The sequence below is a fragment of the Quercus robur genome, chromosome 10, assembly GCF_932294415.1.
Source record: "Quercus robur chromosome 10, dhQueRobu3.1, whole genome shotgun sequence".
In the NCBI taxonomy this organism is placed as follows: domain Eukaryota; kingdom Viridiplantae; phylum Streptophyta; class Magnoliopsida; order Fagales; family Fagaceae; genus Quercus; species Quercus robur.
The window spans coordinates 11,592,508-11,609,222 of record NC_065543.1 but is presented as its reverse complement, the minus strand read 5'-3'; positions in this window follow the sequence as shown (position 1 = coordinate 11,609,222).

Genomic DNA, 16,715 nt, shown 5'->3' with positions numbered 1-16,715 from the left:
CTAGGCTAGTAGGCAAAATAATAGAGAAAACCTCTCTAACAAGCTTTTATTAATCAACACATAACAACAATCAACGTCTCTATAAAGAGTATTTATAGGAATAGAATTTCTCCTACTCCTTTTAGGAAAAGAAATAATAAACCTACTTCTATTTGAGAAAGGAAAAACAATTTAACTAGGAAAAGAAAAACAATTAAAATCCTAATTCAATAAGGAAAAAGAAAACAACATAAAATATTAAAATATTTTATTCTCCATTAACCAATCTGCATCAGGTGCCTAAGGTACAATAGCCTATGTACCCTTATGATGAGTCACCTCCACTTGATGACATTATGTCATATCTGACTGGTACTTTCATTTAGTGGGGTACTGATTCTCGGATTACTTCTCATGAGTTGACCAAGATTCATTACTTATTTTTCTGGATTTCTCGCCATTTTATCTGGCCCATCTCTCATTTGCACACCATTCCTATCGAGAGATGTGCATTTTTGTATGCCCTTGTGACAAATACTCCTATAAGTTTTCCTCATCTTTTCATTCGATCATTGGTTGAGGTTCATAAGAGTAGTTCTTCTACTCATGCTCTTTTCTTCCCGGTTTTTATTCATCGGATTTTATTGCATTTAGGTTTAGATGTGTTTCCTGCTTCTGAGCCTATACACATTATAGCTCCTATAGATGCCATCTTCCTTAGGCAGAGAGCTACTCAGATGTGAGCTAGATCTAAATGCCCTAAAGTTGAGTCTTCTTCGGGTGTTGCATCTCCTCCTCCTCCTTCTTCAGGTGATCCAATTGCTGATGAGTATGTTGATCCGACTGCTGCTGCTGCTCCTCCACCTTTTACTTCGGATAATTCTAGCATTCGTTGTATGTTGGACATTATCATGACCGTTCAGGCAGCTCATGGTCAGCTTTTGGTGGATGTGCTCATGGAGCTTCAGGCTTTGCATGCAGATTTGGTGAGCTTTAGACGGTCACCTCCACCACCTTCTTTTGATGTTGAGTCTTGATTGCCCTTTGTCAATTTGTCACAAAAAGGGGGAGTACATATGGATGGAGATAGGGGGAGATTTTTTGTTTTGTTTTGGAGCTTTGGAGCTTTAGATTGTATCTAGGTGCTTCAAATTGTACTTTTTTTTTTTTTTTGGCTCATGATGTATTTATTTTGATATCTATATTTTTTATGAGTTGTATATGATAGGGGGAGACATTATGTTCTTATTTATGTTTCTTGTTTCACATTGTGCTACATTGGCTATTGAATTATATTTTATGAGGTTATTCATGATATTAACACGCGCTTATCTTTTCGTGTTTTGTAATCGAGCAAGACACTTGCTTAAATAATAAAATAATTGTACTTGTTTTTGGGGTTTGTATGAGGGTGGAAGTAGTTTGTTTGTTGTCCTTTCTAGTCTAGTGCAATCAATAACCATAAAAGCCTTTAGATCAACTAATAATAAAAGAAGGAAACAATTTACCCTTTCCCTAACACTTCATATTGATATGAGAGGAACTCTTCTCTCTACTTACAGGTTCTTGAAGAGATAGGAATACTCACAAATAACAAAGAAAAAGAACCATTCCTGACTAAAGAAAGCACGCAAATGATTCCACTCAAAGAAGGAAGGAAACAAGGAAATAATGAGAATATTATGTGAAATCAAGAATTTATTTTGTTTTACTTGTATTTTCCACACATGCGTTTATGTGTTTGTTGAGTGTTTCAGGAATATATATGTTGATTCAGTCGTGCTGTTGTCTACACTTGCAACTGATAGATAGTAGTTAGGTTGAATTGTTTTTGGTTGGGCTGTTTTTGTAACTTTGAGCATTTTGTTTTGATATGTATTTTGTCACGGATTGCCAAAGGGAGAGTTTGTTAGGTTCTAAGGAATTAGGAACTAATGTATTAAACTTCAATGTGTAATGTTGGCAAACCATGATCAAAACATTTAGTCTAAATTTAGGCTGCTCAAAGTGTGTTTTTGTGTAAAGTTGGAATCGAGTGTACTGTAGGATTTATTGTGTAAATCTACAAGGTTCGATCGATCGAAAATTAGACTCGATCAATTAAAGCTCGTGCAGATTGTTTTTCTACAGAATTTTCCAACTCAAGCCCAAGCCCATATGACGTGTAGGGTTTTATGTTTTGTCTTAAGTATAAAAGGAAAAACCCTAACCACGTTTTTTGGTTGTTGTTTATGTTGTGTGTATGAATCTCTTGTGAGATCTAGAGGTGTTTGCCTTCATACATACTTAGGGTTATCAAGATCAAGATTGATGTCGAGAGCTTGGTGATCGCTTCCGTTGCTGCATAAAGAGCTTAAAGAAAAACACAAGTGGGAGTACTTGTGGTTGCTATGAATCCAAGAAAAAAGTAGTCCGTGGACTCGGAGTTGTCATGTGGTCGTGGTAGTAAGTTTTCTACTCGAGGTAGCAATAGAATGTTAGTGGTCTAAGTTGCTATTGTAAAGCTTCAATTTTTTCATAGTGGATCTGTTTTACCTTGAGCATAGCTAGATTAAATCCTCCCAAATTTTTTACCGGTTTGGTTTTCCTGGGTTATCATATCGTTGTGTTCTTTATTTTCCACATTATTTCAATGATATGATTTGTTTGTGTTAACCTAGATCTATATAATTTACTTAAGTTAATCACTTGGCTAAATAGCTAGGTTAATCTGTTTGTGTTTAAGGGGTCTAAAAACGTACAGAAATCATTAGAAATAATAGGATGTTCTACAGGGGGTGTTCTAGGAGACTGTATTGGATATGGGCCACTAGGAACTTTCCTCTTGATCTCATAACTTAAAGAACCAAAATCATTAGAAACAATAGGATGTTCTACAGGGGGTGTTCCTATGTATAGGATCTGGGCCACTAGGAACTTTCCTGTTGATCTCATAACTTAAAGAACCAAAATCATTAGAAACAGTAGGATGTTCTACAAGGGGTGTTCCAGGAGACTATATAGGATCTGGGCCGCTAGGAACTTTCCTCTTGATCTCATAACTTAAAAAACCAAAATCCTTAGAAACAATAGGATGTTCTGCAGGGGGTGTTCTAGGAGACTGTATAGGATCTGGGCCACTAGGAACTTTTCTCTTGATCTCATAATTCAAAGAACCAAAATCATTAGAAATAGTAGGATGTCCTACAGGGGGTGATCCAGGAGATTGTATAGGATCTGGGTTGCTAGGAACTTTCCTCTTGATCTCATAATTTAGAAAATCAAAATCATTAAAAACTATAGGATGTTCCATTGGGGGTGTTCTAGGAGAGTTGATAGGATTTGGACCTTTAGGAACTATTCTCTTGATCTCATAATTAGAGAACCAAAATCATTATAAGAAAAAGATAGAGAGAGAAGTGTGAATATTACGAGAAAAAAAAACCTTGAGGGACTCCATTGTATTACAAAGGCTCTCAATGTTTGCAATAATTAGTGCCAGCTCAATGGGTGAGCCAAATAGGCAACCGCCTAAGGCCCCCCAATAAAAAAAGGCCCCTAAATTTTTATCAATAGAGATATTTTTGTATTGATAGAAGTATTAATTAAGTCCTAAATATTCACCAATAAATAAAAAGAAGTTGTTTTTTTATCAAAGAAAAACTAGTTAAAGAAAAATATTTTCATTGGATGGGTCAATCATTTAATCTCTCACACATAAATGTTAAAAGAACTCATTAATCTTACACTAGTATATAAATTTATACTCAAATTCTATTTAGAAATATTAAAAATATAACTTTATTAAAATTTTCAATCATAATTTTTTAGTATTTGGTAACTTCATTCAATGAATAGTGTTTATTTTAGTTGTATAGTCATTGAATAATGATATGGGTTCATTTTAATTTGTAATTTTTTTTTCTAAAAAAAATAGATTTTAAATGAAAAAAAAAAAAAAAACAAAAGTTAAATAAATATTCCATTAATATTCAAAGTATAAAAATAGACCTCACTTGAAGTTGTCGCCTTAGGCCCCACAATACCTTGAGCCGACCCTAGCAATAATAACAACTTTTTGTTCTTATATAATGTCAGTCTTGGATATCTCATGTGAAATTGGTTTTTCTTCTTCATAAAGAAAACAAAGCCTATGATTTTAATATGGTAAGTTGAAAGATTGTAACAAAATTAATATATTTCATTTTTAGAATTTCAACATATGGTGATTTCCTTATGATGAGTTGAAACTTTATAATAAATAACCAAAAGCCTTGATAGCTCGTATTTTATGGTGTTTTCGTTTGAGAATCCAGGGTTCAAATTTCCCCTATAGTTGTAACTATCAAATTTATCAACCAAAAAAAAAAAAAAGAAAAAGAAAGCATTTCTTTTTTTTGGATGGATTACAATTAATCCTAAAAAATAAATATATTAATTCATAATTATCATTATTTATTATCAAACCAATACACTAATTTGCTAGCTAAAATTTGTGTTCATTCCTAAACTTTGCATGAAATTTGTTTTATAATAAATAAATGTATTTCTTTTTATTTATTCATTTTAAATTTGATAATTGATTCATAATAATTGTTATTTACTATCTAATCAAGACCCTAATTGGTTGGCTAAAACTTGTTTTCATTCTTAAACTTTGCACAAAGTTTGTTTTATAATAAATAAATATATTTCCTTTTTTTAATATATATTCGATAATTGATTCATAATAACTATTATTTATTATCAAATCAAGATAATAATTTTTTTTAGAAAGAAATCAAGATAGTAATTGGTTAGATAAAACTTGTTCTCATTCCTAAACAATATACACAAAATTTGTTTTCTAAGAAAAAAATCTATTTATTTTTTGATAGATTTGATAATTGATTCATAAAAATTGTTATTTATTATTAAATCAAGACACTAATTAGTTAGCTAAAAATTGTTTCCATTCCTGAACTTTGTACAAAGTTTTTTTTTTTTTTTTTTTTTTTTTTTTTTTTTTTTTTTTTTTTTTTTTTTCATTCCCAAACTCTCAAAATTTCATTTTTCATCTTTAAATTTTTGAAGGCATTTCGATTTTTTTGTCCTTCCTCAACATCCGTTAAATTTTATCTTACATGTACAAACAAAAATACTGAGGTGCTAGATTTTTAGTATTTTTTTAGTGCATGTATATTTCTAGCATTAAATAATCTAACATAGAGCACTTATTTATTTTTTATTAAAAAAAAAATCAGGACACATGGCACCAAATAATTGGAAATTACAATCTTCCATAGTCTTGCTTCTTCGAAGAAAAACCTTATTTTTGCACCTTATTATTATTATTATTATTATTTTGGCTTTTTTTTTTTTTTTTTCATCCCTAAACTTTCAAAATTCATTTCTTTGTCTTTAAACTTTTGGTAACATTTCAATTTTGTCCTTTCATCAACATCCATTTTATTTGAATCTTATGTGTACTAACGAAATGCTAAAGTGGTAGATTTTTAGTATTTTGTTTTTTGAGTACATGTAGAATTTTTTTTTTTTTTTTTTTAATGAGAAATGCTCAACAGTTTTATTCAACAACATACATCATTCGCACACGCACGTGCCACTTGATTGGGACAATCTTCCAGCCATTTAACCATATTCTCAACATTTTGAGCATATTGAGCAAGCAAGTGGGCAGGGACATTTCCCTGCCTTTTAGTATGTAAGAAATCAAACATCTCAAAGCCCTGAACTTTCCGCAGCACACCATGTACGATATTTTGAATTGATGTCGCTGCCTCCTCAACCCCATGGACCACGTTGATGGCTAGCAACAAATCACTTTCAAACACCACTTTCCTAAGCTCCACCTCCTCGGCAAATTGAATCCCTACCTCTAGGGCCTTCGCCTCAATCTCTAAAGCACCTAGAGGCAAGTCCAACTTTCTGCTCAAAGCCGCTATCACATTCCCTTCCTCGTCTCGCACCATTACTCCAATGCCAGATTGCTTTACTGTCGAGAAAAGTGCACCATTCATGTTAACCTTGAACCAACCTGGTGGTGGTGGCTTCCAAGCTACTTTGTCCCTATGGTCTGAGCTAACCCGGTTCGGTGTTTCATTAGCAATTTGGAACTCCTCTAATAATTTCAGAGAGTTTCGCACTACTAACAGACCGGGTCACCTCTTACCTCCATTCCGAACCTCATTCCTACTCTTCCATATTCCCCATCAAATAGTTACCCACTCCTCAAGCTTCCCTGGCTGCGCTTCCCAACAATTCCTTAACCTGCTGAAAGTGTCTACAAAGCTACAGTGAATGGCAAGGAGAGTTTACTAGCACTCCACACCTCTATTCCTCGGTTACAAAAACAGAGCATATGCAAAATTGTTTCCTCATGCTCTCCACAAGCTTCGCAAATGTTATTGGCCGTGATTTTCCCTCTAAAAAGAGCTTCTTTAGTGGCCAAAATACCATTGCAGGCTTTCCAAGCAAAATGCTTGATTTTATTTGGAAGGTTTATACTCCATACCCCACGCCATACATTCTGCATTTTCATCGGGTCTGAGCAACTAACATTATGATCCTCAGCTACTATTTCCCAAGCAAGCTTGTATGCGCTTCGCACTGTAAATCTGTCTTTCTTATCTTCAGCCCATACTAGTCTATCTTTTGTAACCAAGTTACTGAGCGGGATACTTAGGATCGCATCCGCATCCTGAGGTAGAAATAGACTCCTCACTAGCTCTATGTCCCACTCCCTTCCTCCTTTCATCAGGTCCCTAATCATTTTAACTCAAGTCCCAGGAATTTTAGGAGTAGCCATCTTATACGTGCTACGGGTAGTGAGCCACTGGTCCTGCCAGACCCATACACTGCATCCATCTCCTACCTGCCATCTCAAACCACGTTTGACCAGATGTTGGGCTGCCATTATGCTCCTCCAAGAAAAGGAAGCGTTCTTGCCTATCTCAGCATCCACAAATTCTCCCTTAGGGAAGTATTTAGCCTTATAAACCTGTGAGAATAGGGAAGAGGAATTAGTTTGAAGTCTCCAACCCTGTTTTGCTAAAAGAGCAAGATTGAATGACTTCAAGTCTCTAAAACCCAACCCTCCCTTATCCTTCGGTAAGCACATTCTGTCCCAGCTCATCCAAGCCACCTTCTTGTCATTCTTCACTTGTCTCCACCAAAATTACCTCACCATTCCAGTCATCTCCTCACATAGAGCATTGGGGAGCTTGAAACAACTCATACTGTAAGAGGGGACGGCCTGTGCAACCGCTTTAATTAATACTTCCTTCCCCGCATTTGACAGCAACTTTTCCTTCCTACCCGCAAGCTTGGAGGCTAGTTTATGTTTCAGCTGGGCAAATGTGTTCTTCTTTGACTTCCCAATCAATAAGGGCAGTCCTAGGTAGGATTCATGAGGTTTGATGACTTAAGCACCAAACATGGCCTTAATGGCTTCTTGTGTACATGTGGGAGTATTGCTACTGAAGAATAGTGCCGTCTTGTTTCTGTTTAGTTGTTGACCTGAGGAGGACTCATAGACTTGCAAATTTTTTTGGACTTCAGCCCCTTCATTCTCTGTTGCTTTACAAAATATCAAGCTATCATCTGCGAAGAATAAGTGTGAAATTCGTGGTCCCCTAGTCGAGGCAGCCACTCCTTTCAAATCCTTCCTCTGTGATGCCTTATGTAGAAATGCTGATAACCCTTCAGCACAAAGTAGGAAAAGATAGGGGGAAAGTGGATCCCCTTGTTGCAAACCACGAGTTGGAGTGATCCTACCCCAAGGTTGGCCATTGATTCTAATAGCATATGTAATAGAGGACACACATGCCATTACAATGCTAATCCACCTATCATGGAACCCAAGTTTCTCCATTATTTTTTGCAAGCACACCCACTCAACCCGGTCATAAGCCTTGCTCATGTCAAGCTTTAATGCCATCTCTCCCACTTTGCCTTTCCTCCTCCTTTTAATATGGGTCATTAATTCATGGGCCACAAGAACATTGTTTGTGATGAGCCGTTCTGAAACAAAAGCACTTTGGTTTTCAATATAATATCCTTCAAAACAGCCTTCATTCGGTTAGCCACTACTTTGGACGCAATCTTATATGCCACATTACACAAACTTATAGGCCTGTAATTTGTTACTCTAGTTGGGTTTTTAGTCTTTGGAATAAGTACAATGTGAGTTTCATGAAATTTAGGGGGAGCTACACCATGATTAAGAAAGTCTACTACAGTTTGTATGACAACAAAATTTACAATGGGCCAATAATGTTGAAAAAACAAGGGAGGCATACCATCAGGACTCGGCACCTTCAATAGGTGCATCTGTTTAAGAGCTTTCTTAACCTTTGCTACCTGAAACTCCTGCAACAAAACCTCATTCATTCTGTTAGTCACTTTAGGATGTATAGTTTCCAACAATTCATCACTAACTGTTGGGTATGACGAAGTAAAAAGCTCTTGGAAATAATCAACAAAAATCTGACCCATGACATCTTCCTCATCTTGCCAATTACCATTAGAGTCAAGTGGCCTAGTAATGGTGTTCCGTTGGTGCCTTTTGGAGGCTTTCTCATGGAAGAATGATGTGTTCCTATCCCCTGATTTTAGCCAAAAAATTCCTTGACCACTGCTTCCACATTTCTTCCTCTGCCATAAGCATCTTGTTAAGCTCCACCTTTGTAGCATGTATCTCTTCCATGTTTGTCCCACACCCTAGTAAGCTTTCAAGCCATTGAAACTTCTTGCTTAGTGATGCTATTTTTCAACCAACATGGCCAAAAGTGGTGCTATTCCAGCTTTGCAAGAAGGTTCTGCACTCCTCCATGCACCTCCCAAATTGGTTTAGATCTCCCAAATTTTGACCTCTCTCCCGAGCTTCTTTCACTACCCCATCACACTCACTCTCCTTAATCCACATTGCTTCAAATCTAAACAACCGCTACCTTCTTTTATTTCTACTTTTAGGTGGGGAAGCTTTAAGGATCAGCATGTTGTGGTCTGATGAGCAAGTTGCCACGTTGTATAGTCTGATCCATGGGAACAAAGAAGTCCAATTTGTACAGACCAAAGCCCAGTCCAATCTCTCACGAACCCACCCACTTGTACCCAACCATTTACTCCACGTAAATTTTGGTCCCACACAGCCCATGTCTTTAAGTTTGCTTTTGTTAATAGCTGAAGAAAATGCTCTCATTTGCCATTCAGGTCTCTCACCACCACCTTCCCTCTCACCCCTATGCCTGATCTCATTGAAATCTCCCATGCAAACCCATGGTAGATCACTCTTTGTGCTCAAGTTCACTAACAACCTCCAAGACTCTTCTCTTTTGTTGGTTTCAGGATGGCCATAGAAACCGGTGAATCGCCATTTCTTGTTCCCGTCTTCCTTCATAACAATTGCATCTATGTGATTTTGAGAATACGCCTGCACATCCACTGACATTGAATCCTTCCATAAAAGAGCCAAGCCCCCACTCCGACACACACTATGGACAATTAGACCTTGTTTCCTTTCCAACTTACGTTTGATCTCAATCATTTCTTCAACTTTAAACTTGGTTTCCATAAGGAAAACCAAAGTGGGATCTTCCTCCAAAACTGCTTTTTGGAGAGTGCAAACTATTCAAGGGTTCCCAAGCCCTCGACAGTTCCAAGCTATGGCACTTATTGTTCTTGATGGGGCTGCCCAGCAACCACCTCCGATCCCATTTGTGTGGCCATCAACTTTCGAAGAGCAACAACTTCCTTATCTAGCTTGACTTTCTTTCCAACCTCCATGTTATCCATTACTTCTAATAGAGGTGCACGTACCTTTCGTTTAGGCCCCACATCCAACTCCTCCACCTCCATTTGACTTACGTCCTCCTTGGCATTCTTCTTTTGCAAAGTAGAAATACATAGTCCTACGTTTTCCTTTCCAGACTTGGTTGCATGTGCATGTGGCTTTCTTTGGGTTGGGCTCTTGCATCTCTTATTACTACCATTTCCACTCAACTCTAACTTCATAGGCCCAACTTGAAAAACTTTTAAATCCTACACCTGTGTAAGTATGGCTTTTGGACCATCTGAACCCACGTGATCTTCAATGTGGCCCATTGTAGCTTGCGGCCCATTACAACTAAATCTAGACCCAAGGCCCTGCATTAAACCCCCCCCCCCCCCAATAGCTTCCTAGTGTTGTGCACTCACCATAACATTTTCCATTATTCGTACTAAGTCAGCATTAACCACGTTACACCCCGTATCTGCCTTACCTGAAATCTTGGCATCAATTTCTCTCAACAGATTCTCAAAATCACATTTTCCTTTATTTTCAGTCTGTTTCTCCATACTTCTAGCGCTTCCTAAGGTCAAACCCTCCACGTCAGCCTCTTCATGGTCTATCGCCGATTTGTCAGAGGCCTGAGATTGCTTGGCTGAGACTGCCGTCTGCGGCGAAATCTGCTGCTCCCGTTTTGCCTGTTTCGCCTTGGTTTACCCAACACTATCTCTCTCCCCAGCTCGCTGCACAAGCAACACGTGCGGCTTCTGAAGCAGATTCGGAACTACCTGCATCCACAGGCCATATTGTTTGTCTTCTGAACTTATCAAGTCCGCACTATGGATCCAATCAATACAATCCTTCTTGTCATGATCAATTTTTCTACATAAATAACAAAATACAGGCAGTTGTTCATACTTGAATTCAACCCACCGTGATTCCGAACCACCCATACGTACCATTCTTCCTTGACACAATGGTTGCGAGATGTCCATGATTACTTTAATCCTCAGATAGTTGCCTAGACTAAAGCCTTTATCCCCTACATCCACTCTTTCAACTTTGCCCAAAATACTTCCAATACGTATACCCGCTTCCCTAGTTTGGCTCAATGTTGGTAAGCCATGAATCTGGACCCAAAACGCTGCCATGTGAAAGGATAGAGATGTGACCGACTCTCCCACCTCTAATTTATGCAGCAAAAGAATGTACTTATCAAAAGAACATGGTCCTTGCAATAAAACCCTATCCAAATCCTCCTTATCCTGAAACAGAAATAAGACTCTGTTTTCTCCCATATCACTTACCTCAAAATCTTTCTTTGTTCTCCAGACCGATCTTAATGCCCTCCCAACAGCCTCTAAATTAACTCTGAGTCTGGTGCAAAACTTCCCAGCCAACACCAAACCTTGGTCCACTCCGGGGGGGGGGGGGGGGGGGGGGGGGCGCTAGGTGCACTTCGCTTCCTTCCCTTTCTGAGAGCTTGAGGTTCGCACACTTGTTTGTGATTGCCTCCATTCGTGTTGAGATACAGATTCTACTGTCTAAGCAGGGAAAGAAAATTGCCTACAGGCAAAGTAGTTCACACCTCCAGGCTTCGCCGAAACCTAGAGAGAAAAGTACGAGTACTTTTTTCTTCAATGACAACTAATATAGTGCATGTAGAATTTTAGCATTAAATAATCTAACATAGAACACTCATTTATATATATATATATATATATATATATATGTATATATATATATATATATATATATTTCAATCATAGTTTAATTTTGCGCCACATGTCCCATCTAATCTAAATTTTTAAATTTTTGTGCCAAGTTAATTTAGTTTAAAAATTGGATTTCAGTTATAGTCTAATTTTACGCCACGTGTCCCATTTAATTTAAGTTTTTTAATTTTTGTGCCAAATGAGTTAATTTAGTGTAGAAAACAAGGAGTCTAATATAAATAAATAAAAAAACTAATAATATATCTAACTTTATATATATAAAATTAGGGGAAGAGAAATTTCAATGATTTTATATTTATGGCTTTTTTCATAACTAAAAAAAATTCAAATTTATAAGTAATTTACATAACATATCATGACTATGTACGGTCCACTACTAACTAGGTAATATATATTAACTAATATATATATATATATACACACACACACGTGACTCATTGTAGTTCGTTTATTTTTTTTTATCTTTTCAATAAAAAAAAAAAAAAATACTTTGCTTCATTTATGATTTTAGTTCAACGCATTTATCTTTTTATCTTCTTTTTTTTTTCTTTTTTTTGTTGTTGTCGACTTTGGTACATTTATGATTTATCTTGATTTTTTTTTATCCAACGCATTTTTGTAATAAATCAATAACGAAATTCCTTTAACACTATCAATTTTTAGGAGTAATTAAATCCATTTACTGACCATTAATACTTATGATATTATCAAATAAACATTAACATTTGGAAAATGCTAGAGATCAAACATTTTTACAAACTGCTGATGTAATGAGTAATTATTAGTAAATAAAAAAAGTGATGTTATTAGTGAATCCAGATAAAAATCAATAAAAAATTGGCCACAGTAACAATTTGTAAAAATATTGTAAAATAATTTGTGACTGTACCATTACTCTTAAAATTTCAGAATGGTTTAATTGCATTTTTGAATGCTAATAATTACTTTTGCCTTGGTTGAGTTCTCTCAGGGGTGTTGTCAAGTCTTTACATAAAAGATTTTTAAAGTCCACCATTTTACACTAGCTCTTCTTTTCTTGGGCTCAATAATTTTTTTGAGAGAGTTTTAACATATGACGTTCGCTCCTGATAATAGCTCGTTATCATTAAACCAAGACACCAATAGGTTTTTGGTGTAGGCGGGGATTGAACCCAAGATCTCTTATTCAACCATTAGAAACTTTACCAGTTGAGCTAATTGAAACCTACTCTTGGGCTCAATAATTGACTTGCCCGTCTCACTAACAATTCACACTAGGTTATGATTTGATGTTTATGACCTATCCATGCTTCCTAAATTCCTTGAACATCAACAACGGTATCCACTAAACTTGGACTTATTGCATAAACATTTTGCATTAAAATTTATTCACCTTCCGACCAAAGAAAAAGAAAACAAACGAAAATTTTCATAGAAAAAAATGAGCAAGAGAGAGGGGTTGGGTTCTTCTTTTTTTAAGAGAAAAAAATTGGGTCAAGTTGGGCCACTCAAACCCGAAAACAACCTGACTATTAGATCCAATACTTGAACATAACAAATTCATACCCGCCAAAACTAGGGATGGCAATTTCTGCCCGACTTGTGGGTACCTGGTCTGGCCCGGCCCGATAAGGAATAGGGTTGGGTATGGGTTTAAAAAAAAATACCCGAAGCGGGCCTAGGTTGGGTCCAGGCTATGTGGACTTTGATTAAAAAAGCTCGGTCTTCTTCTACAATAGGTATCGTCAGGTAGTTTTAAAAATAAAATTTGTTCATTTAAAATTTAGTATTTATTTTTCAATCAATTTTATTAATATTATGGAAGTTTTTCCAATCTACATATAATTAATAAGTGATTAAACCGTGCACGATATTAGTTAGGAAAATTACACCAACCTCACATGAGGTTTAATAAAATGACACTTCTCAAACATTTCAAGAAATGACGCTTCACCCTTGAGGCGTGTATAAGTGAAATAGTTAAGTTTTTACAATCGAATATTCTTGTATAAGTGAAATAGTTAAGTTTTTACTATCGAATATTTCATTTTTAAAATGATTTTTATTTGTTTAAAATGATTTTTATTTGTTTATACACACCTGGGGGGGGGGGGGGTTGGGGGGAAATTGTTTTACTTCGACAAACCTTAAGGAAAATAGTGTTATTCCATCCATTTTTTAGGTAAGAATCATTTTAAGAAAGGAATATTCCATTAGTTTAGAGAGATTGAACTTAATTATTATGTTGTACAAGCCTCAATAGAAGAGTGTCATTTCTATAAATATCAATGACGGGTTTTGTAATTTATCCTATTAGTTATTTGTGCAAAATATTGGAGGCAATTTCGTTGTTGAGCTAGAATACAAGTTTTCATGCATGTTTTCTCTCCAATTTGGAGAGATGAATGTTTGGTGAGCTAGGGGAGAAAATGCCTAGGCGCCACCAAAAAAAAATCCATCCATTCTCTTATTACCAAACAAAACTCATGCCTATTTTCTCTCATTTATTTTTTCTCTTTTATTTTTTATCCTCCTTATTCCACCTTCAACCAAACAGACCTTAAGTGTAAAGCCTACCCTGTCACTTAAGAAAGAAAGATATGAGGAAATAAATAACCCATAAATAACCAAGATCAACGTTTTTTTTTTTTAATTGAATGTCAATTTTTTTTTTTTTTTTTTTTTTTTTTTTTTGGGTAAGGATGTTAACTTGATTTTAAAAGGATGAAAGAACAAAGCAAGATCATAAAATATTTAAACAATATAGTCACAGTCACTTTATTGTTATCACTTATTGATGTAACATCCATGTTCTATGGCAAAATGCCTAGAAAATAAGTACAAATAATTATAATTTATTTTCGTAGTAGGTAATATGTAGGCTAACATTATTTGGAATGAAAGTCTCTCTCAATTCTTAGCCCAAAATTCCATGAAGCAAATTAAAGTGACCTAAATCTTGGAGCATCATGGCAACATATTGTTATATTTTTGAAGGGGTGACTCGAGAGTCTCTGTGCCACTAGGACCTAAAGGATGTTCCATAGGGGGTGCTGTGGGAGACTTGATAGGATTTGGGCCCTTTGGAACTGTCCTTTTGATCTCATAATTTAAAGAACCGAAATCATTAGAAACAGTTTGGATGTTCTACAGGGGGTGTTCTAGGAGACTGTATAGGATCTGGGCCGCTAGGAACTTTCCTCTTGATCTCATAACTTAAAGAACCAAAATCATTAGAAACAGTAGGATGTTCTACAGGGGGGTGTTCCAGGAGATTGTATAGGATCTGGGCCACTAGGAACTTTCCTCTTGATCTCATAATTTAAAGAACCAAAATCGTTTAAAAACTATAGGATGTTCCATTGGGGGTGTTCCAGGAGACTTGATAGGATTTGGGCCTTTAGGAACTGTTCTCTTGATCTCATAATTTAGAGAACCAAAATCATTAAAAACTATAGGATGTTCCATTGGGGGTGTTCCAGGAGACTTGATAGGATTTGGGCCTTTTGGAACTGTTCTCTTGATCTCATAATTTAGAGAACCAAAATCATTATAAGCAAAAGATAGAGAGAGAAGTGTAAATATTACAGGAAAAAAAACCTTGAGGGACTCCATTGTATTACAAAGGCTCTCAATGTTTGCAATAATAACAACTTTTTGTTCTTATATAATGTCAGTCTTGGATATCTCATGTGAAATTGGTTTTTCTTTATCTTCATAATGAAAACAAAGCCCGTGATTTTAATATGGTAAGTTGAAAGATTGTAACAATATTAATATATTTCATTTTTAGAATTTAACATATGGTGATTTCCTTATGATGAGTTGAAAATTTATAATAAATAACCAAAAGCCTTGATAGCTTGTATTTTATGGTGTTTCCGTTTGAGAATCCAGGGTGCAAATTTCGCCTATAGTTGTAACTATCAAATTTATCAAAAAAAAAAAAAAAATGAATGTATTTCTTTTTTTGGATGGATTACAATTAATCCTAAAAAATAAATATATTAATTCATAATTATCGTTATTTATTATCAAACCAATACACTAAAATTTGTGTTCATTCCTAAACTTTGCATGAAATTTGTTTTATAAGAAATAAATGTATTTCTTTTCATTTATTCATTTTAAATTTGATAATTGATTATGTGGGGTATTTTTACCCCGCAAGCTTATTGTCCTCTTTGGGGAGTCAAGCCCACAAGCCCTTGGCCTGAGGTGAAAATCCTGGACTTCCATACCCAGGGCCGAGAAACAAAACCTTGCGGGCTTGGCTCCCCAAAGAGGACAATAAGCTTGCGGGGTAAATATACCCCACAAATTCATAATAATAATTATTTACTATCTAATCAAGACCCTAATTGGTTGGCTAAAACTTGTTTTCATTCTTAAATTTTGCACAAAGTTTGTTTTATAATAAATAAATATATTTCCTTTTTTTAATATATATTCGATAATTGATTCATAATAACTATTATTTATTATCAAATCAAGATAGTAATTTTTTTTAGAAAGAAATCAAGATAGTAATTGGTTAGATAAAACTTGTTCTCATCCCTAAACAATATACACAAAATCTGTTTTTCTAGAAAAAAAATCTATTTATTGTTTGATAGATTTGATAATTGATTCATAAAAATTGTTATTTATTATTAAATCAAGGCACTAATTAGTTAGCTAAAAATTGTTTCCATTCCTGAACTTTGTACAAAGGTTTTTTTTTTTTTTTTTTTTTTTTTTTTATCATTCCCAAACTTTCAAAATTTCATTTTTCATCTTTAAACTTTTGAAGGCATTTCAATTTTTTTGTCCTTCCTCAACATCCGTTAAATTTTATCTTACATGTACTAACAAAAATACTGAGGTGCTAGATTTTTAGTATTTTTTTAGTGCATGTATATTTCTAGCATTAAATAATCTAACATAGAGCACTTATTTTTTTTATAAAAAAAAAAAAATCAGGACACAATGCACCAAATAATTGGTAATTAAAATCTTCCATAGTCTTGCTTCTTCGAAAGAAAAACCTTATTTTTGCACCTTATTATTATTATTTTTTTGGCTTCTTTGTTTTTTCATCCCTAAACTTTCAAAATTCATTTCTTTGTCTTTAAACTTTTGGTAACATTTCAATTTTGTCCTTTCATCAACATCCATTTAATTTGAATCTTATGTGTACTAACGAAATGCTGAAGTGGTAGATTTTTAGTATTTTGTTTTTTTTAGTGCATGTAGAATTTTAGCATTAAATAATCTAACAAAGAACACTCATC